Here is a 23,180-nt window from a genome sequence, read left to right as displayed (position 1 = left end):
GGTGAACTCATCATAACAATGTGATGACATATGAACTGGAACGATCTTACAGACTCAGTCGGTGGTGAAGTTAAATACCAGGCTGCGGCTCATTGGTAGAATACTTGGGAAATGCAATCAGCCTACATACGAGATTGCTTAAATAATGTTCGTGCGACCCATCATGGAATATTGCTAAAAATATTGCTCAAGTGTGTGGGAGCCATGCCAAATGGGTGTAACGGGAAATATTGAACGTATACACAGGAGTGCTGCAAGAATCGTCACAGGCTTGTTCGGCCATGGGACTGAGTCACGGAGATACTGAAAGAACTGAGAGACGGCTTTAAGGGGGTTATCTGGTGGAGAAGTTTCAAGAAATCGATTTTTATTGCATATTTCGAGATATTATATTATGGAGAACACGTGGGCGAAACCATTTTTTACCCGTTAACTACTGCATACAGTCGAAATACACGATCATCTGACCGGCAGCCCCGCGTCGTCGAGCGGCTACCTGACCTGTATACGAAGACCTATCGAATGACAGTTTACTGGAAAGATGTGTTGGCGCGAACACTCAAAACTCTAACGAGTCCATAAATTCGCCGATTTGGACGCTTTCAGAAAACACATATATTTCGGTAAAGAAGTAGCCGAAATTGCAAACAAAGTATCTACAGTTATCTTCAACGACGGCTTCTTGGGACTAGCACAAACAGTGAATGTCATACGCATTCAACTTGGCAACACGGCGTTCGAATTTTGTTGAAGGCACAATGGGGACCGCCTTCTACGCTCAGAGCACCGCGCGTCTACGGCCAGTAAAGAAGACAGATCTGCGGCTCGAGAGCACGTGGTGCGCACGAACGAGATTTACGACGTCGAGGAAGGCGTACTGTAATCCCCTGGCATCGCAAACCCCCCCCCCCCCCAAAAAAAAAGAAACTTCTTCCCAAGACTTTAAACGCGATTTCCTACAAAGTCACATTTTTGTGTTGGGTGCTTGGATCGCCGAAAAACTACTCGGCCGATGATGACGCCGCTTAGCTATTTTTGTAGAGCATTGAACTGGATATGGCCGGAACCTCTGAAAGGTAAACAATTTTCAAAATACCGATTTTTTATGCACGTCTGAATGTCTAAACAAAGTCGATTTTTCTTACTTTTTCCAAGTAGCCGTCATTTTACGAAAAACGACTTTTTCACTTTTAAAAGGTTCTGGCCATTGCTACAATCATAATTTAATCATTTTTTGGTCTGGACTGTTACAAACCATCCAGTTACCTGAACCAGTTCCACCCGCCTACCGGTGTACGGCGTGCATTACGATCTTCGGCGCCATTTTATTTTGGGACAAAAAAATTTAAATCGGGTAAAATATAGATGAATAAAAGGATATAATCATAATCTTATCTTTTGATTTCACCCAAAAATTGATGAAAATGAGGTAAAAATCAGACCTCTCGACCAGAAAACCCCATTAGGGGGGTCGCATTACCTTGCTTGGGCCCACATATTAAATTTCAAGAACTATTGCTAAGTAAGTAATTTAGAGATTTTCTTAAACATATCACTCCAGTTGCGACTGTGAAGGCTTAGAGTACACTAACTACAACACACAAAAGGTATTTAAGACGTCATTCTACTCGCGCTCCACGTGTGAACATATCGATGAACCCCTTACGAGGTATAATGGGAAGCAACCCTATGCAGTGCACTTTAAGGTGGCTTGCAGAGAATAGACGTAAATAGAAAAAATATTCTTTGTTTACAGAGCGTAAATACGCTACCAAAAAGTAACCGTACAATGCCCTTGAAATCTAGATGATTCTCTTCCCGGACAGAGCGCCTGATTGTATCGCATTGCCGGCCACGGTGGCCGAGCGGTTCTAGGCGCTCAGTCCGGAACCGCGCGACTGCTGCGGTCGCACGTTCGAATCCTGCCTCGGGCATGGATATGTGTGAGGTCCTTAGGTTAGTTAGGTTTAAGTAGTTCTAGGGGACTGATGACCACTGATGTTAGGTCCCATAGTGCTCAGAGTCATTTCAACCATTTTTTGTATCTCATTAAGCACCAGGCGCAAACTGGGTTTAACGTGACACTGCATGAAAAACTTTTGGAACGACTTGTGTGTTATGTTTTCCTTGCTGTATAGTCGACAAGAGGGAAAACGATTAAAGGAAACTAGGTATATTATTAACCTTTGACCAGTGGCTGCCATGTTATTCAGATAACCGTCCTCGGAGAAGCAGCACATCTTTTGATAGCACAAAAATGTGATAATTCGCTCTCACTACCAGAAATAGATGCATTCATGTAGCGTTTTCTTCCACAAGAATGCAGGTGGTCCTGATGATTAGGGTGAACAATTATTTGCGGTTTTTGCTGAAAGGAGCATACGACCAAATGAAGTAAACCCTATCCCAATAATCCTCCGCAGGATGGTCACAACACATACAAAGGGAGAAAATTAGTACAGAAAGAGTTGTGTGCGTTCATGTTTAGCGTTTTTGTATTGTAAATTTTCGTCTGATGATTAGGTCACGCCTCGAAACACAAATTGAAAAAGAAAACAAAGGTATGGTAGCGGTTTCTGAAAACTCTATCATGGATAATAGTCACCGTCAAATAATAGTCAATATCGCTTTTAATTGTTTTGTGGTTGCCATAACACAACTTCAACAGGTGTATTACAAAACTAAGTTTTGAATTTTTTGCGCCAATAAATGTCGCGACGTCTATAAAATTACTAGTCTACATTTGCAAAGTAACAAGGTTACTTTTTCCCACACTTCAACAAGAATAGCGATTAAGTAGCAGATTAAGATAAAATATCTATCCACAGGTGGGAGTTCTCGCGAAGATGGATAACATCACATACTGAGAAATCGAAAGAAGATTACAAGTTCAGGCAGTGGAAAAGTTGTTAGAGATACAACAAAAGCTCTGTTCCATGGCGAACACAGGGATCTGATCGGAAGGGCGGGTGAGAGGGGCTGAGCTCACAGAAATTTTGAAATTCTCTACCGTACGCTAAGGTATTTCCTTAGTCTATTATAACACCAACAACCAACAATAGCAAGACATTTTTGAGACTTAAGCCTGAAAACTGTCTCAAAGACTTTTTAAGATTAATACGAAACAGCTCTGTTTGTGTGTGGAGGAGGGGGGGGAGGCGTTTACGCTATGGGGGAGGGGGGGGGGGGTTACGCTATGGGGCTGCAGCCTTCGACCGAGGTAATGTAACAGAGCCACGGGCGAATCCACAGGAAAGGCAGGAGGGGGTCTAATGGGGCTGCAATCCATCCTCCTCCCCCTGGACTCGCCCATGACTGTTGAAGGTAAAGGGACCAACCCAACATTCAGGTGACTTAAGCTTGTTATAAAATGGATTTGGACCCGCTTCCTCCATAATACCAGGCTAGTCCTACATTAAATCACCTTTCTGGGTGGAAAACCGAACGTGTGAGCGGCTCCTGCAGATGTCTGCACATGCTACCAAGGAACAAACAACAAAACAAGGAAGTGTAGCTACTGGTCGGATGATCAGCAATAATGCATGAGCTACGCGCACTGTCGTGCATTCGGTTCTCGTTTACTGAGAACGATGGGTTATTACGATATTATCGTGACACATTTCTTGATTTTTATTAATTCTAGTTCATTACACTCTAAGCTTATCAGGTACCAATAATCAATTCCACAAACCATATGGTATTTCTCTTTGCTACCATACATCCTCTATGTTTCCCTCGCCGTAGCGATGGTGAAGAGAGAGAGAGAGAGAGAGAGAGAGAGAGAGAGAGAGTGTGTGTGTGTGTGTGTGTGTGTGTGTGTACACGTCACTGCTCTGCCCCCCCCCCCCCTCCCGGAGGAGGCCCAGACGTTTTTAAAAGGCGCAGATGCCGGCGCGGGCTGCTGCGACACGTGACCGCGTACATGTGGCAACAGCGCGCACACCAGACATCCTTGGGAAGAGTAAAAAAGTTTATCGCAGCAAACAACCTTCGGACTTACGGCACATGTGAGCCTGTTTACCGCAGTACGCGACTGCGCAGCCACAGCGTGCAACGAAAAGCAATGATCTCTCTGGGGACGTGCTCACAGCCAACCAGCCGCATTTGTATCACATTGTGCATTCACTAACTTTTCAAAGCAATGAAAGTGCAATAGTCTTCGGTACAGAAGTTTACTAGGAAAGATCCTCTCCGAGTGCATCACCTACCTTTCTATACCTGGAACAACTCAGCTAGCCAATTTTTTACGGAGGAATACGATCGACGGTGCAACTTTGTATTTTTTCACATGATTTTCAAAGGTAAAAGATTAAGCGCAAAGGGCAAACAGGATGTTTCCACTATTCAATGTGTCGAAATTATCTGTTTTCTTCTTTTTGTGTCTGCTCATCGGGAAGCTATAAAAAAATTAATTGAATTGTATGCATACACGCACAGAAGAGTGAGCTTCAACAGTCAGGTGAATGTTTTGACAAGTACCAATGACGTGGCATAATTTTCACGCACATAACTAAAGATACTGCTGTGTCACACAAGCATTTAGTACAAAGATGAAGAAGTGACAACCGAGTAAAACACTTTTTTTTAACACCTGTGTTTTATTCTGCGCTGAGAGCATAAGTCAATTAAATACGTTTTCTCAACTGAATCGCAGAAACGATCCAAAATGTGGTGATGGCTCGCAATCTGGTAATGTCTGTTTCCAACCGATACGCGGAAGGTTAGTTGAGAACCAAATTTCAAAATTATGATCCGTTTCGAGAAAAAACAAAGATCTGACAATATTTACCCACAAGCCACATTTCTTTTCCTAATGTATCGAAACCTACTGCCATTTGTCGGTAATCTACAGTTAATATACAAATTTTGTTACTTGTGTGTTTAGGGTCGATAATGAAAAGTCGCGGAATTTTGCTAGCACCAGAATGAACAAGCATAAATACGATGGAACCCTTACAACCTGGCAATGGTGAGAAAATCATAACAACTAACACCATGTGAATAGTTTGTACTGAGACTACGTGATGCAGCATATGGGATACATACATTAATATAGGCGTTTCATTAGTAGTTTCAGATAGACCTTGTTAGCTATAAAATGAGGCCAAAAATGAAAGATACAGCGAGACCTAACGCATATAATCTTTGGGGAACCTGTGTGCATTGCAAGGTGCGAAAGAATTGTTTCTCCTAGCATTATCCCACAACGCACATAACTTTGCTGTTACAATGCATTCCAGTTCTGATTTTTGTGACGCAATGAGATTAAAGGGATGTAATGAAATAGTTGTAGGCGGCCGACAGGGTGTGTGAAATACTGCAAATAAAATGCCTGCAGTACGTACAACGTGCCAGACGTCGCAAACGAACACTATGAGAACGAAGCCCTGTATGACTATGTACAGCTCCCGGTCAAGCACTGGCGTAGAACGGAAGCCAAGAGCTCGAGTCGCAACAGTTGAACGATGTGGTGCAATCAGCAGCCGCGGAGAGAAAGCAGGAGCTCCTTGCTCGTGCCCACGCTCGCCAAGATGGCTGCCGGCACAGGCGCGGTGTAGTCAGGGCTGTCCAGCGCGGCACAGCCAGGGCTATCCAGCGCACAGACGAACACGTCGCATAGCATCAGAAGGATCAAGGACCGCAAGCTAACTGCTGCCGTGTTGCCAACTTAAGTGCCACTAGGGGCATGACGAAAGCTCGATATGTCGCACCTTTCATTCCCACCACCACATTATCCGTGGTGCCACGTATCTTACCGGTTGCACAAACTTAGGCAGCAACTATACGTGGCGCTCAAGCTAGTCAAAAATATACGTGACTGTCTGGTAAATTCCCACCACGCTGTAACGAAAACTTCCACGAGGTCGCCGGGTGACGTAAGAGAAACTGCAAAAGGTATGTTGTACTGAGCGATAATATACCCAAGAAAACACGATCTGCAAACTGAAGTGGAAGAATGCCGTAACCTGTACGTGAACCTATCACCGCAAACAAGAGTATCTCGACGTCGAACACACGCAAATACCGACAAGTGCAATGTATAAGCTGCAAGCTCATATGGAAAAACATAGAAATGTTAACTTAATCCCGCGTGTCTATAAAATGCCTGCCGTACGTACAACGTCCCAGACGTCGCAAACGAACACAATGAGAACGAAGAAGCCCTGTATGACTATATACATCTCCCGGTCAAGCACTGGCGTGTCTATAGTAAATTCTAGAAACACCAAAAGTGGTATGTCAGTTGAGTGACGCGGTCATCTTTCTGTGTATTATTTCATTTTCGATATTACAGCATAACGAATACTGAGTGTGTGGTAAACCACAGTTTTCTTGAATGAGATTTTCACTCTGCAGCGGAGTGTGCGCTGATATGAAACTTCCTGGCAGATCAAAACTGTGTGCCGGACCGAGACTCGAACTCGGGACCTTTGCCTTCCGCGGGCAAGTGCTCTACCAACTGAGCTACCCAAGCACGACTCACGCCCCGTCCTCACAACAAAGGTCCCGAGTTCGTTCTCGGTCGGGCACACAGTTTTGATCTGCCAGGAAGTTTCACAGTTCTCTTGTTAATCCCTGACAGTCTATTAATATGCACACAATGATCACGGATATGCTTCGCGCAATCAATCAACGTTGATTCTTTATTAAAACTGTTTTTCTAGAATACTGAATTTGTGAATCATTTCACAAGTTACAGGCGGACAATGCTACGGTTGCACGTACGAACCCTTGCGCTCATCAAATATGAATGATGGTTTGAACACAGTATACTAACAGAATAAGTTAAAAACACGTGAAACTGGTATATTGCTGATATTTGATTATGGACATGGTCAAAGGCATAATTCTCTGTCTAACGTTTCGTCTTCCACTGCTGGAGACTTCATTAGAGGCTCTTAACGACTCAGAAAGCTGTCAGACACAAAACAAGCTAAGCAAGGCGCACTGTTTGTACGTAATCCTGCAACGGTCGCTTCCTGACGTCATCAGACCGCAAAGATCACGATGTCGCGGCGATGTATGCTGCGGAGATTGTAATGGAGAAGAGTTGGCGCTGCTTGTTTTATTCGGCACTAAAGGCCCAACTTGTCTAACTCCAAACCTTCACTTCTGCTGAAATAGTTTTTTGCGCTTTTGTATTTCTATGGCCTATCCGTATATCTTAGCACTGTAATTATTGGATCTTGCTAAAAACAGTGTAAGAGGAACGAATTTGGTAGCTTCCCGCTCCTAGTGCGTGATCTGCTATTGCTGATTTAACCATCTTGGCCAAACGACAATTAAGGCGTCTGAGTGATTGTGTGGTCCACGCGAATGAGTGAGTGCATGAGGGCCATTTTATAGAATTCCTCCTAACTATGTGATAACATTTGCGTAGTTTTATCCACATTCGTTTCTTTTAATATGCGTTAAGGCGCTGATAACCTCGCCGTTGAGCGCCAATAAGCTAAACACACACACACACACACACACACACACACACACACACACACACACACACACACAGAGAGAGAGAGAGAGAGAGAGAGAGAGAGAGAGAGAGAGAGAGAGAGAGAGGGAGGGAGGGAGGGAGGGAGAGGTGACAACTGCACTTGTTGTTCCATGAGGGGCATGTTGATGCTTGTTTTTGTAGTTCCTATGTACATTTGGCAGTAAGTGCAGGGGGATCTTATATACTCCCGCTGTGGCAAGCCGCGAGCGTAGGCCCTTTGCAGTGTTCAAATATACACTTTTCTTGTTAGGTTAAACACTTTATTAATACCGTGTTTTCTGCATACTTTCCTGAGGCGATCCGTGATAGCCTTTACAAATGGAAGGAAAACTTTCCTGTTACTTTATTCTTTTTCATTAGAAGAGCTAGACCTTTTACAATGTAGTGCTGTATTTATCTCTTTGTCAGAGAAGCTGTTTCTTCTAAAATGTGTGCCCCGACCGGGACTCGAACCCGGGATCTCCTGCTTACATGGCAGACGCTCTATCCATCTAAACCATCGAGGGCACAGAGGACAGTGCGACTGCAGGGACTATCTCGCGCACGCCTCCCGCAAAACCCACATTCTCACCTTATAAGTCCATACACTACATTCGTAGTGTCCCTACCCAACATACTCATTACTCGTGGAAGACATTCTTACAAAGTCGCGTAAGAGTTCGGGTAATATGTGTGCATCCGCATACAAGAAGAAGGTCATGGCCGATATTGCCAGAACTATATACTAACTTTGGGTAGGGACACTACGAACGTAGTGTGTGGACATATAAGGTGAGAATGTAGGTTTTATGGCAGGCATGCGCGAGATAGTCTTGCAGTCGCACTGTCCTCTGTGCCCTCGGTGGCTCAGATGGATAGAGCGTCTGCCATGTAAGCAGGTGATCCCGGGTTCGAATCCCGGTCGCGGCACACATTTTCACCTGTCTCCGTTGATATATACAACGCCCGTCAGCAGCTGAAGGTATTAATACATACTTCTAATTACATTAATAATAACCGCAGTCTATTTGCAGACAACTGTTTCAAAGAAGCATAAATATTCAGTCAGATCTTGATAAGATTTCAAACTGGTGCAAACATTGGCAACTTTCTTTAAATGTCCAGAAACTCAAAATTGTGCACTTCACAAACGAAAAGAACGTAGTATTCTATGACTATAATATCCATGGTCACTGTTGGAATCGGCAAACTGATACAAATAACTATGTGTAACACTTCGTAGAAATATGAAATTAAATGATCACGTAGACTCAGTCACGGTAAAGCAGGTTTACTGGTAGAATTCTGGGGAAGAGCAACCAGTCTACAAAGGAGGTTCTAGAATTTGCTCAAATGTGTGGGTCCGGTACCAAATAGAACTACCAGGGGATATTGAACGCATACAGAGAAGGGCAGCACGAATGGTCACAGGTTTGATCCGTGGGAAAGTGGCACGGAGATATTGAAGGAACTGACCTGGCAGACTCGTGTAGACAGATGTAAACTATCTGGAGAACGTCTATCAACAAAGTTTAAAGAACCGGCTTTAAATGATGGCTCTAAAAATACACCAAAACCGCCTACATGTCGCGTACATAAGAATAGAATAATTACTACACACACAGAGGCGTACGAACAATCATTCTCCCCGTGCTCCATACGCGAATGGAAAAAGAAGGAACCCTAATAACTGGTACAATGGGACGTATCCTCTGCCATGCACCTGACGGTGCTTTGCAGAGTATAGATGTAGATGTACACTGCAAGGTGTATGACACATTGCATGATCCTGCTCGTAATGCCGCCGTGCCGAGGAAAAACAAATGCATGTAGGGGTCGGCATAGACCCCCAAGGATAGACGCATAATTCTGGTGATCCACTGTGCCTTCCAGACTGACGACATCACCCAGGGAGAGCCACGAGAAAAGGTCTCAGACCACAACGCTCCGTCCTCCGGTCGGTACACTACCGACGATTGTTGCAGGGCGTTAGTTTTCTTGCGTTTCACTCCTGTGGAGTATAAATAAAACTTGATTCATCTGAAAAGGCCACCTGTAGCCACTCAATGGGCATCCAGCTGCGGTACTGGCGTGCAAATTACAGCCTTCGTTGCCGATGAACAGCAATCAGCATGTAGGCAGCAACGTTAGCTGAACGGTCGTTGAAGAGACACTGTTGGTATTTCCTTGGTTCATCTGTGCGGATAATTGCATAAGAGTCGCACGTGTATTCGCCAGTACACACGTCCGCGGCCGTCGTTCACCCCTGCCATCTATGGCTCGTGGTGTACCACAGTTGCCTCAGCGCCGGTTTTGGAGAACGCCATTTTGCCATGGACGGTATATCCTAAACACAGTGGCACGCTATCAGTTTACAACTGCACTGTTTCCCGCGCTCCGCACACATAATTCATATACCCTTCGATGCTAGTGTTGGCACCTACCGTCTGTGAGTGGTTATTGCACGCTGGCGTCGAAGACGGGCGGTGGTCACATAAATGTGACTGAACCGTGTGTTACAACTGCTGAGAAAGATATAGCTCACAATCAGTTTCATACTACGAACACTTTAATATTACATTTGTAATTCAAAAACCACCAACGATATGTTAATTAGCTGTCTATTCAGTTGTACTTTGAGAAGTTTCTATGTAACGTATTCAAAATGTATTCAAGTGCGTGTACTTGTGTACAGAAATTGGTTTTGCTAGTTAGTTGCCCAGTGTTTTAATAGGCCCCTTTGTCTTTCATTTTCAAACGGTTACCTGATGATTCGCTACCGGTTGAGTCAGCTCAGGTTGAAAAATCCTTTTTACAAAATAATTTGTTTTTCCAATGTCTCATGCAGTGCATGTTCCTATATACGAAGCCGATTGCAGAACGCACTTTGCCACAAAGAGCACCAAACGTCCATGACTAATGATCCTTTACCGTTTGTTATCTTCTCTACATAACTCAAGAGAAAGTACAGAATGTTTAACATCACCTTAACCTCATACCCGAGGCTTTTGAAAAAAACTTAAATCAAGAGTTCGTTCTGTAAGCAAGTTTGCAATAGAACCGAGCCCGTCGCGTTTGGGGAAGGGAATAGAAAAGCAAAGCAATAAGAAGAGAGACGAACAAGTAAATGTAAAATTTCAGTTATCAGAGGAGAGGATTATATTCTATTAGCAAAGGAGACTCCGTTCAAGGCATTCGTGTGACCTATTCTGGTGCACAGCTCGAATTGTAACGGGCTGCTTTCGTCAGGACAAGGCTGGTACCGCGAGATGAATGCGACTTACGTGAAGTTATATATTCTAAAATCATTCTGCCCCCTCCATCGTGTATCTCACGCTAGAGCCAAACGATTTATACAAGATAACGGATCGTATCCGATGGTGTATGAAGAGAATAGTACACGATGGGTTGAAGTACCCTATGGCACGAACTACACACTACCTCGCGAGGTATCTACGTAACTATAAATTTGTCATAAGAACACAATCTCTAGTAGGCAAGGGGTTTGATTCCCGGTCTGTATACATTAACGTCTAGACTTGTACGAATTAACGTCATTAAGTCACGTACCATACATTAAAGAAGAAAAATTCCATCTACATCGAAAAAAATTTTTTAATATCAATGAGGTTGCCGCACAAATACGATTTATGAAGTCTGATCTGGTTTTTATAATACGTATCGTTTCTTCGGTGCCACACAGAGATACACAATCTTGTTAACTAAGCATCACTTTCCTATAAAAACAAATATCGAAGAAATAGAAGCTACAGGCTTTAATGGCGTCGTTTTTATCGTCATGACAAGTACCATCGGTAACGAATCAACACTACCAAGGAAATGCAGGGTTTGGCGAAAAATATGAAAACGGCAAAAGAAATACAAGCTGGAACATAAATGCGTATGCTGACCAAGACAGCACGTTACGCTTTTCCATTAACGGCAACTATGCAATCACTTCAACATGTTCCAAGTGTCAGTCGTGGTCAGAACAGCGTTCTTTGTAGTTAAGAGCGCATTATGTCGGAGCTGAGTGCATTCAGGTTCCATATTGTAGGTTCATGCCGCATACAAGAAAACCAGAAAATCATCATCCCCATAGTGACAACGTGGACGAAAGTGCGTGCCCAGTGATACAGACGGAAGGTCAAATAGCAAGACTGTGCTGAAACCTGCGAACCCTGTCGGTATTAAAACAACACGAGCTCCAGAAGCACGGAATTGCAGGTCGAACTGGAATTTCAACACCACCCATCAGTGATGGAAATGCCCGTCACAGGGAAACGTGGTGCCGAAGCTATGATATCTGCAATGTGGAGCAATGGAAGAAGGTAATTTGGTTGGGCGAGTCTTGTGTCACACTGGCATAGTTTACTTCCAAGACCAAAACCTCAAGAATTACGTGATCATTTTGGTTGATCAGGTCAATCTCACTGTACAATATCTGTTCCCCAATGATGATTTGTTGTTCCAAGACAACAGGACCCCTGTTCACACTGATGGAATCTTCTACGACTGCTTTTGTGAGCACGAGAATGAATTCTCGAATCTCCCACCAGGTCCTAATGTTATTGAGCCTTTGCTTTCTACTTTGGAGAGAATATTGTGTGATCGCTATCCACCTCCATCAACGGTGCCTAAACTTGCCCCTATTTTACCGGGAGAATGGTATCAGATTCCCCTGAAAAACTGTATCTATCCATTCCGAGACAACTGGAATTTGTTTTGAATGCCAACAGGCTTTCTACACCGTATTACGCATGGTAGTTCGTTGTGCTTGTGGCGTTTCCACATTTTTATCCACTCACAGTATATCTGAGTGTTGCCTATCAAAATGTTGACAGACCTAGCTTTCATTCCACATCTACATCCATTCTCTGCAAAACACTTTTAAGTGCGTGGCAGAGAGTATTTTTCATTGTACCACGTATTAACAATTTCTTCCCGATCCATTTGCGTATGGAGTAATAATGGAAGAATGACTGCTTAAATGCTTCTAAGCGCCGGCAATCAGTGTAAACTCATCGCCGTCACGACGGGAGCGATACTTAGTAGTATATTCATTGATTTCTGTGCCTGCCAGATCAGGTTGTTCAGCATTTTTGTTACACGCTCAAACGGGTAAAAAAAAAACAGTGATCATGATATCTTCCTTTGTATAAGTTCAGTGATCCCAGTGAGGTATACTTGACATAGATCCCGCACGCCTGACACATATTCTACAATTTCCTCATTAGAAACCATTCAAAAAAAACCTTCCACATTAAAATATCTTCCAAACCTCCAAAAACTGCATGAGAGCCACTCACAACTTCTATTCATTCATTTACTTCCTCCAAAAAACACTATTCACTAACACAGAAAAAATCAAAATGACATCCTCTAAAAAAAAGTTCAAATGTGTGTGAATTCCTAAGGGACCAAAATGCTGAGGTCATCGGTCCCTAGACTTAAACACTACTTAAACTAACTTATGCTAAGTACCACACACACCCATGCCCGAGGGAGGACTCACACCTCCGGCGGGAAGGGGCGCGCAGTGACATGGCGCCTCTAACCATGCGGCTTCTCTCAAAAGATTTGGTATCAATTACCTGCTGCTTAGAAGAGCCACCAGTAGCTTTCAAACGCCTGTACTTAGGAGAAGCATCTACTTAGACGATATTTTAACGAAATGGCGCGTTGGTAAAACTGTAGTTTATAACCATTTTCAAGAAGATTTGCTGTGCGCACAACCGTCACTTCCACAGGCAATCTCCGTTCCAGATTGACTGCATTTTCTTAGTATCCTACCAATGAAACAAAGTCATCCACCTGCCTTACCTACGACTGAACGTACAAGGTCATTCCTTTTCATATCCCCACAATTGACCACTCAAGTATTTTGATGATCATTATGTTAGAGTCCCAATTAGTGCACATTCAGTCGAAAATTCTGCATAGAATCTCATGGGAACTCCATCGTGTTCTGCGGCAATTTTCCCAATACAAAAATAATTATACCAATCGATTATCGGATGATTAGTCTCCTCCTTTTACAACAGTATGATTGGGGAACTTATTCTCTAATGACCTTACATCCAGCGATGTGTCTGGTGGTCGACAAAAGGATCCATGTACAAGCTTATGGCCACCTTCGATACTAGGATTTGTCCAAAAACTCCAGCATGCAGCTCCGGTTTCTATCTCGAATGGTTTCAGCTTTTTACCTACTAAACGAATACACCACTTCCATCTCCCAGTGGTATACCACTCCTTATGCACTTACAATCTTCTCCAAAAATGTGATTGGCGTCAGTTTTGCGTTTTTCCAACTTTCTGGACAGGGCACTACATACTGTTCCTTTTTTAAGAACACATCAAACTCTATTAACGGATAAGAAAGACGCATCTGAAATGTGCAGTACAGTGAAGGACGAAGATTCTATCAGTAAATCCGATAATTAATGAAGAGTTCGTGCAAATGATGAAGAGGTACTGAGTCGAACTGGTGAGGAATGACATTTAAGGCACGGGTCAGTTAAAAAAAAAGGGGGGGGGGGATCGGCTGATACGACACACCCTGAGGCATCATGGAATCGACAATTTGCTAATGGAGAAGTGTAGGACTTCAAACAGATGTAGTTTGTAGCAATTATGCAGAGGCGAAAACAGTTGCACGGGGTCGACTACCGTGCATAGTTGCACCACATTAAGTCTTCCGACTGAAGTGCACAATAACAATATCAACAGCTTACCTCAATCAGAATAACCAAGTGACTAACAGTCGTTGGCAACTAGATACAGAGGAGGCGAGCCGCGCGGTAGCAATAGCTGTTGGGTTCCCCACTGCAAACATAAACGTCCTTCCTTGCCGTGCATACTGAGTTCCATTAGCGGAATCGTAACAGACTTATCGGTTTTCTGAACACATTCGCTACTATCTTTAGACTTTCTGCTGCCTAAATTAGGCATGCCCTGGGGAGAACAACAAAAACGAAACGCAACAGTCAGGTTACCACAGCTGGTGTGAGATAAAGCAAGAAGACTTCGAGATAGTCGCAGAGGCGTCGATGGAACCGGGGGACGACCAGCGATATGACGACTGTTTACCTGCGCCCCCTGCCTGGGGAACAGGTGCAGCGCAGAGGCAGCAGGGTTGTGGCGACCCGGAAGTGCGCGCATTTGGCCGCGGCGTTGCCACGTGGCGGCCGCCGCCCCAGCCCCACCCGGCGTCTCTCACAGGCTTCTCACCTTGCGCTAACCTTGAAATGTGCCACAGCGCACTTACGCGCCCAAAATAGTCCACACAGCGTTCCCTTCGTGAGCCCACACGAAACACTGCGCCGCTCCCTGCCGGCCGCCTTCGGGTAGCCCACTGTGCCAGCGACAACTAACATACTCCTCTAGCCACCAACTAGAGAACTAGTTCCTCAAAACGGCTTAACGCTCTTTTTAAATCGGCATCACTTTAAATCACCTTGTAGCAAGTTGTGTAAAGTCTTTAAATAACTTACGGGAAAGCAGCTGGTCGCATCTTCGGACAGCCGCCATCAGCCATTTTGACAGGTCACAACCAGTCATTTTCGACACACACACACACACACACACACACAGAGCGAGCGTTAACATTCGCGCCACCATACCACAAAAGATGACCGACGTCTGAAGTTATAGATGGCGAAAATTACTAATGGGTAGCATTTAAACACTGTTTTTTGACACGGGACAGAGCACAATTCCACACAGAATTTTTAAGAGAGATGGAGAATTTTTCTTAAATTCTGCGTGGCTTTCCTGCACTCTCCTTTGTCAAAAAACAGAGGGACAGAGAGAACGTTAACTCGCCTGCTGAGTTTAGAATTCGCTACTACCGATAACTTCTGACGTCTGTCATATTTAGTTACGTGGTGCTACAATGTTTACAGTGTGTGTGTGTGTGTGTGTGTGTGTGTGTGTGTTTGCACGCGGATGTGCACAACAAGATTTTAAATTCTCTTACACTGCGCCTCCTTGCTGTATTTGTACCTTGAAAATGGCATGTGTGCACCTGTCACAACATGTTGTCGAAGACGTCACGCGGTTGATTTACCGCAAGTTATTCGAACATTCATCAGACAGATCGTACAATCCAAGTTAAAGTTATGTACTGTAGCGGGACTGGAAGTCTCTGAAACCTGCTTTCTGAAACTGTACCTCCTCTCCTACCAACTGAAACCTTCATCATGCTTTTGGCTTCTCTCCACTTTTTCCTGAGTTCACAGATACTTTCGCACTATGCTGGTAGACTTACAGCTTCGAAAGGAATAGCTGGATGGAAGTTCCATAGCCATGGAGGCTTATATGCAAAGTTAGTTGCACATCACATTAGAACTGTCAGGGGCTCGAGCCAAGACAACAGCGTTTTCACTACAACAGATCCGCTATGTATTTCATACCATTTACATCGCTGATGCTGTGATTAAGCAACGCTGTCCCCCAATTATATTCTCCCGCTGTAACTAGTCTGGCAACATCATGGCAGAGCTTCCAGAACTTAGAGTAAAAGATAAAAAGGGTGGCAGTATGAATTCACTGCACTGTCAACCAGAGAGTTTTGGGTGGCTCAAATTGAAGCTCTTTCCACGAAATGCAGGTGTTTGCACTAATGCATTAGATATGGCGCGTAGTTTTAAGTAGAAAAATAAATAAATACAGTAAAATGCAACGCCAGGAGTAATAGTAGAACCAATACATAATTTTTTTAGTCAATGCTCACGAAATTTTATAACTGCTATTCCGGTTTCGACGTCTAGACATTATCAATAGTCCATTGAATATTGCTTCATCGACTTATGGCCTATTGAAAATGACTGAACAGCTGAAGCTGGTATAGCCACTACTAAACTTTCTGAGCACTGAATGAAATAAACTTTATATTGAAAAGTAAAATCATCACTGACGCTCTCAGGCAATAACATGACAAATATGAAACAATAGTAAGACTGTCCATCCTCGAGCACAAATAGATTAAAATGCGTATTTTCACAGAACTTGGCACTGGCAGCTTCAGAAGTAAATAACAACGTTATCAAACTTAAGTTATAATTCTGACTGAAGTCTCCCGACTAGCCTTACAGATGCCTAATCCAAGATCAGATGTGGCCGCTCACTAGCATTGTTCACAAGCTACGCCAGCGAGTGAACACGAAATTCGAAACGTGAGGGCAATACGAAAATGGTTAGGGCCCTTGGCTGACAATACTCATATTGTTGATATTATGGACTTCCTGAATATCTCAAAAATAACCGAGGGCAGAGAGAGAGAGAGAGAGAGAGAGAGAGAGTAGTATTACTGTGGGAAGGAAACAATCATCTCTTATGAGTTGGTCTACACGATGACTCGCTAGACTCCTCTTAAAGTCGACTAACTATCCGCTCTTTAGAAATACAGTAATTCGGGGTGAATAACACTAAGTTTGGCAGTCGTCGCCCACGTACTCAACAGCATCACATGAACAACCATCGTGATAGCAAAGCTGCCTAGCTTCCTCCTGTCTATGCTTTCGTAAAGCACATGAAGTGTATGAAACCGTCATCTTTAGAAGCGTAGCAGTAGTTTTACTGGAAAATATGGACGGTAATAGATATTGACCAATTTACGTGACCATTTCAACCTTACTTTATAGAACAAGAGTAAACCACTTTGACTCAGTCGGCTGTGAAATCGAGAGCTTAGTATTACGAGTAAACCAGTGGATCTCCTTCGGTGTCCACGGAAACAACAAATCGCATAGCGCTAGCCAAACAGCAAATGTTGCTCGCATTTTAGCTACTCAGCTTTTGGGCATTCGTTCCCCATTTCAATTACGTTCAGGAAGTAAGGAAGGAAAATTAAGGTTTAACGCCCAGTCGATAAAGATGTCATTACAGTCGGAGCACACGCTCGGTATGTTGTTAAGGAAGGGGAAGGAAATCGGCCGCGTTCTTTGTAAGGAACCATCACGATATTCGTCTAGAGCGTTTTGGGGAAATCACCAAAAACCTAAATCTGAATGGTAGGAAACGGATTTCAACTGTCGGCCTCTCGAGTCAAGAGTGCTAACTACTGGGCCACATCGCTCCGTGTTATGTTCAGAATTTAGTGGAGAAACACATGCCTTTTTGAGCAAGAAAACTGGGAAGTCTGGCTGAATCGCTACAATATATCCAAATAATGAATATGCTTGTGTTTCAACAGGGTACCCCAGGAGAAATGATCAAAATTCAGTGATATCACAGAAACGATCATTCTAGTAAACGTGGGCTCTAAAATGCATACCTTAAGGTTTATGAGCTCTTTTTCAGTTTCACTACTGTGATACTCATGACTTCTAATGAAAAAGTGATCGCATCTTTTAAGGTATAGATTTTAGAGCCCACGTTAATGAGACCTTTTTGCTTCGAATGATCGTTCCTAATAAATCCCTGAATACTGACCATTGCTGCTGACACACCCTGCATCTGAATGAGGGTGTGCCGCTGCGGTAATAGCAAGACTCATTCTCGGAGAGTATGCTCCAGTCTACAACTCTGCATTCATCCCATCCGCATTAAAAAAATCGTGATTAAAGCCGGGTGATTCCTTCAGCACACCAAGGGCGAACAGTAGTTGCACCACTCAAGGTGCCGTCATTAAAGCCCACTGTATATGGGAAAAATGGTTCAAATGGCTCTGAGCACTATGGGACTTAACTTCTGAGGTCATCAGTCCCCTAGAACAAAGAACTACTTAAACCTAACTAACGTAAGGACATCACACACGTCCATGCCCGAGGCAGGATTCGAACTTGCGGTCGTAGCGGTCGCACGGTTCCAGACTGTAGCGCCTAGAACCGCTCGGCCACTCCGGCCAGCTATATGGGTCAGTTTGCTACTAAAAAACCAACTGAGCATGGTAAGAGACTCAAATGGAATCAGCAGTCTAAAATTACATCTATGGAGCAGATGAGCACAGCTGATTTAAAATCCTAAGGAGTATTACTTTAATGCAGTTCCCTTCACCCGAGTTATATTAAGAGCATTAGATCATTCAATTACGAGGGGTAGTCATGTTTTAAGTATCACATAGAAAAAACACGAAGTTACGTAACAAACTTTTTGTATGTTTGCTTGCAGTCCTGATCCATACTGAAATTTCCGCGCCACGGTATCATAACATACACCTGGGGTAGCGAATCAACAATGGCACAGCCCATTGGTGAAGTGGAAATATCGTGCGGTAACTCGTTGTCGGCAGCATTAGAAATGCTACAGCCGTGTCAGACCAGTCCAGATGTCTTCTTTAGGCGACTGGTCTGGCCTGATGCTTCTCTAACATTTCCGCTGCTACCGACAGTGAATTACCACACGATAATCCACTTCACCACTGGGCTGTGCCATTTTGGACTGGCTACCCTAGCGTGCGCTCCGATACTGTGACGCAAGGTTTCGCTGTATACCAGGCAAGCATGTACTTGCAAAGTAACAAAAAACTGGGAACTTAATAACAAAATCCGTAATTTCATTTTTACTGCCGATATGCCAATATAAAAATCAAAGTCGTAGCTTCTTGACTACGGTTTCCGTTTTATGTGAGGATATTCACTGCGACGTTAACATGCCGCTGATACAGAAAAAACGCTGTTACTATAATACGCAGATTTTAGTGTTATCTTTTCCATTTATTTCAATCTCTCGATTTAGCAAGAATAGCTACTATGGCTAACACGTAACAAAATATTAATTACGTAACTTTTACATGTGGCTCGGTGCCACAATTATTAAGTGCCGGGTCAATCATTGGATTTTTATCTTGTCACTTATCACTTCTTTCTTTGTTGATGTTAAAAATGCCGAGGTTCCCCATTGTCCGGAATCCACATTAATCTCTTAAGTCCCCCAATAACTGGCTGGTAAATCAGTCCAAAGGTCGAAGGAAGGCAACGGAATACCACTTCCACCTGACCACGCCTAGTACGGCATTGAGGTGTTCAAAGCAATCTTCGGAATGATGACGCTTTTAATTTTACTCTAGTCAAAATTTTATAACTAACGCACGTATTGTCTATCAATGAGAACAGTATCAACACTGGGCGAACATCGCTACAGATAGAGGATCAATACCGTCTGAGTCCCATAAATCTTGGAACATAAACATTTGTCTGATGTGTGTGTTATTTAACGTCTACATATGTCAAATACAATAATTTTGAAAACTGCAGGTACGTTGGAAAATGCCAACAAGCTAGCATAATGTTAGTTTCCACATCGACATGGTTGCTGACACTCTACTTGCGGCCTAGTCAATCGTTTACTTGTTCGTCCGCCGTAATCACGGTCACTTTCTAAGGTCTGTTGAATGAGAGTTGGCAACACTGTTAGGTTGGTTAAAGTTGTTGTCAGAGTTCTTCCACTCGGCAAATCATTATTGCCATAATATGCAGCAGTTCGTCGTACCATCGCCAATGGAGTCGAGGCGAACGTCCTGGAGCCGTCCACCTGCAGTGTGAACCAATCTACCAGAGCACACCGACACAGGCGGCAGGGGGCATGCACAGCGACGCCGATACAGGCGCAGCTCACACAACAGAGAATGAGGAAATCCACACTGACCTTGCGATGAGACGCTGGCCACGCGGTGGGCGTCCGTGGCGATTACCTGCCAAACACTCGCGATACTTTCGGCACCGCCGGGTCCTCCGCGCTGAAAGCCGCACGACCGCTCCTGCAGACTCGACCGGCTCTGCAGCTCACGGCGACGGAGCGTTTCCGCGAGCGGACACCGCGGAGCAGCACTGCACGATAATCCTCGACACCTGCGAGTGCTGAACACGCAGCCCACACTTCCACAGCCGTTTCCACTAGATGCACACGAAGACGTGTTCACTGTGACGGTTTGGTTTCCATGTTGCAGACTGTCACACAGGAGATGAATGCGCTTCCATCGGGCACGATGCCTTCATCCGTTGCGGCAACACTACACTCAATTCTCACAAACACAACACACAAACAGCTTGTCGCTTCACTGTGGAGCTGTGCGCTGACACGACGAGCCGACGACACTTTGCACAGGGAGATGGCACACGCATACACGTACGACACTATACTGACGGCTTCTTCCTCTTCTTATCTGGCTCATGTATAGAACACGACACAGAGTCTACCAAACTCGAAAATTCTCCTCGGAAAAAAAAAAAAAAACTAATGGGCGACGCTGAAGTTTTGATCCAAACACTGACTGACACAGAAATAAAGTTTATCTCAAACGAAGATGTTGCAAGACGACAACATACGTGCTAACAGCACACCAAAACGGGCAGATACGTGAGTGGGAAATGGTGGGCGGTGGACATGTACCTTTAGCGTCAGACGCGAGTAGGATACGGAATTGTCACTCCACTTAAGAGTGACCCATAGGGTTCTGAACTATCTGAATATATACGCATTTAGCGACAATTGCGCTATGACTACAACACAATGAGGAAGTACCACCAATTTGCAGCGGAAAGCTGGTATCTAACATCCTGGATTTGCATGTGATGAGAGAAAGGAGGGAGGGGGGGGGGGGGAGCTGGGGGGGGGGGAGAATACACAATTAATTACACCCAACTAGTAGTAATGTCAGTCACCTCGATAAGAGAACAAGCCTAACTGAAGCTGTCATCACTGAGAGACATTAGCCCAGAAATAAATTACTGCGACAATGCTTAATAGGGCAGAAAAGGATGGGACACGTTTCTTCGATCTCCAGAAACTATCCCGCATGTACACGCGCTCGTCAGTTACAATCTTCGGCCATAAAACAGTATGGTGCCATTTTCGGTAATTTTAATTCAGTTCACAGATATTTAGTAACTTGCTCAACACGAATATAGTAGTGCAATGAAGTGGAAAAACCTACGAAAGGTGAGTCCACGTGACACGTTTCAGCAACACCCAGCCTTTCACCGGTTTGCTGTATGACATGCTCTACATTAGTTCGTCAAGAAAACATGAACAGTAAAAGCTCACGATATCTTTTAAAAGGAAAGAGAAAACATACGTAATCGTAAATACGGTGTACACTGCTAAACGGAACAAGGTAAAATTAGACGTTGCTTTTTTGCTTGAGAGTCACTACACACTTTTAAAACCTGGTTCGTAACAAAACATATCGCTTGGCAGCTTCATATATTGCAGATCACAGTTTTTCACCAGATTTGCAAATCATATGAACGCTCTTATTACGAAAACAGAAGTTGTAAGCGATTTATTTTTGTCAATGTGCCATTCATTTTTGTAAATGATGCCACGTTCGCTTTTAGCTGTAAACATCTTATTGCGCTTTTGCAATGTCGGATTACATGCCGGAGTTGCTATCAATGACATGAGTAGGTTTGTTATTTACACGTAGACTGAAGTCAGCCATCGTTGTTCTCTCTGGCCTACGCTGACTGACTTCAACCTACCTGTAAATAAAAAAAAATTATTCTGGTCAATGATAACAACCATTACCTCCATGAGTGGCACAGCTTTACAACAACGTTATTTTTAATCTATTACTACGCCGTAATATAACATAAAATCTTACGCTTGAGAATAGCACAAAAGCCTAATTAGAACAGCGCAATAAAATGTTTTTTGCAGTTAAAAGCGAGCCTGACTTTTTTTTGTGAAATGATATTGAAGCTGTTGACCCGCATAACAAGACATCAATTCGTGTTTACGTAACTCTCATATATTTCAGCTACTCGCATTTCATAATTTTTTAAAGGCGACAGAATGTAGACTACGTACTGGCGCTACTTGTGTACTGGCGTTACTTGTGTACACTTTTTCGGATGCGTATGTATTTTCTTTCAGTTCAGATTCACATGGCCGCCACATAACCTACATGAACACGGCTTGATCGCTGTGATGACAATATTCAAAGCGGAGGGTCTAGGATTGGGTACTCGATCCATAGTTAATATCAGGATTTTCGTTTTGCGTAACATTATTTCACTTCTATACTGTGCTTGTGAAATAATTTAAGGCACTTAATGATCTGATTACACCATCAAACAGTAAGATCCCTTGGGTGCTCTAGCTAATAGGTAGGAGGAAGAAAAGTACACACAGCGCACAACAGCCTAAGGAAAACACTGTAAGTGTTCAAAGCAACCTTCGATTATGCGTCAGCTTTTCTTTGACGTACATGGTGCACGTGTATTCGAGCAATCGTCGACAGAGGAAGGCAACGGGATGCGTATTATGACCATCCCACAACAGTCGTTAACCAACTGTATGCGTCCTTTTGTAAATGTAGGAGTGTACTGCGAGAGGTAGTCGTGTTGTAATTATCACCTAAAAAGTTACGTATTGTATTTTTTGTTCCTTAGTAGGAATATATGTGCAGTCCTGGTAAACACTGTAATCCCCGCGAAACAGTATCTTACCACGCCACAAGAGCAACCAAAAGTAAATGGCGTCTTAGTCCTTTGATGATGCTGAGTATAGCGCGGTAGGTAATTCGTTTTTGGCAGCAGCGCATAAGTCACAGGTTAATCGAGATCACTTCTTTAGCTACATAGATTGACCTGACACAACCGCAACACTTCCGCTGTTGCCGTAAACGAATTATTGTGCGATACTCCCATCCATCAACGGGAAGTGCAATTTTGTTTTGGTTACTCTAGCGACGTGCTACTGTATTATGTCGCGGGGATTTCGGTGTATACCAACCACGACTGCAGACATGTAGCCGCAA

The 23,180-nt window shown here is 43.7% G+C and overlaps 1 protein-coding gene and 2 non-coding genes across 3 annotated transcripts in view; all 3 read right to left on the bottom strand.

The window, feature by feature from the left end:
* The window catches only part of LOC126457175 (protein split ends), a 370,024-nt gene that overhangs the window by 153,042 nt on the left and 193,802 nt on the right, over positions 1-23,180 (bottom strand). The window lies entirely within an intron of this gene.
* On the bottom strand, positions 6,402-6,476 carry Trnap-cgg (transfer RNA proline (anticodon CGG)). The gene has a single exon. It is a non-coding gene; the product is annotated as a tRNA-Pro (tRNA).
* Positions 7,928-8,002, bottom strand: Trnat-ugu (transfer RNA threonine (anticodon UGU)). The gene has a single exon. It is a non-coding gene; the product is annotated as a tRNA-Thr (tRNA).

The sequence above is a fragment of the Schistocerca serialis genome, chromosome 2, assembly GCF_023864345.2.
Source record: "Schistocerca serialis cubense isolate TAMUIC-IGC-003099 chromosome 2, iqSchSeri2.2, whole genome shotgun sequence".
NCBI lineage: Eukaryota > Metazoa > Arthropoda > Insecta > Orthoptera > Acrididae > Schistocerca > Schistocerca serialis.
Note: the sequence above shows the minus strand (reverse complement) of the source record. Positions and strands in the feature narration are given on the sequence as shown.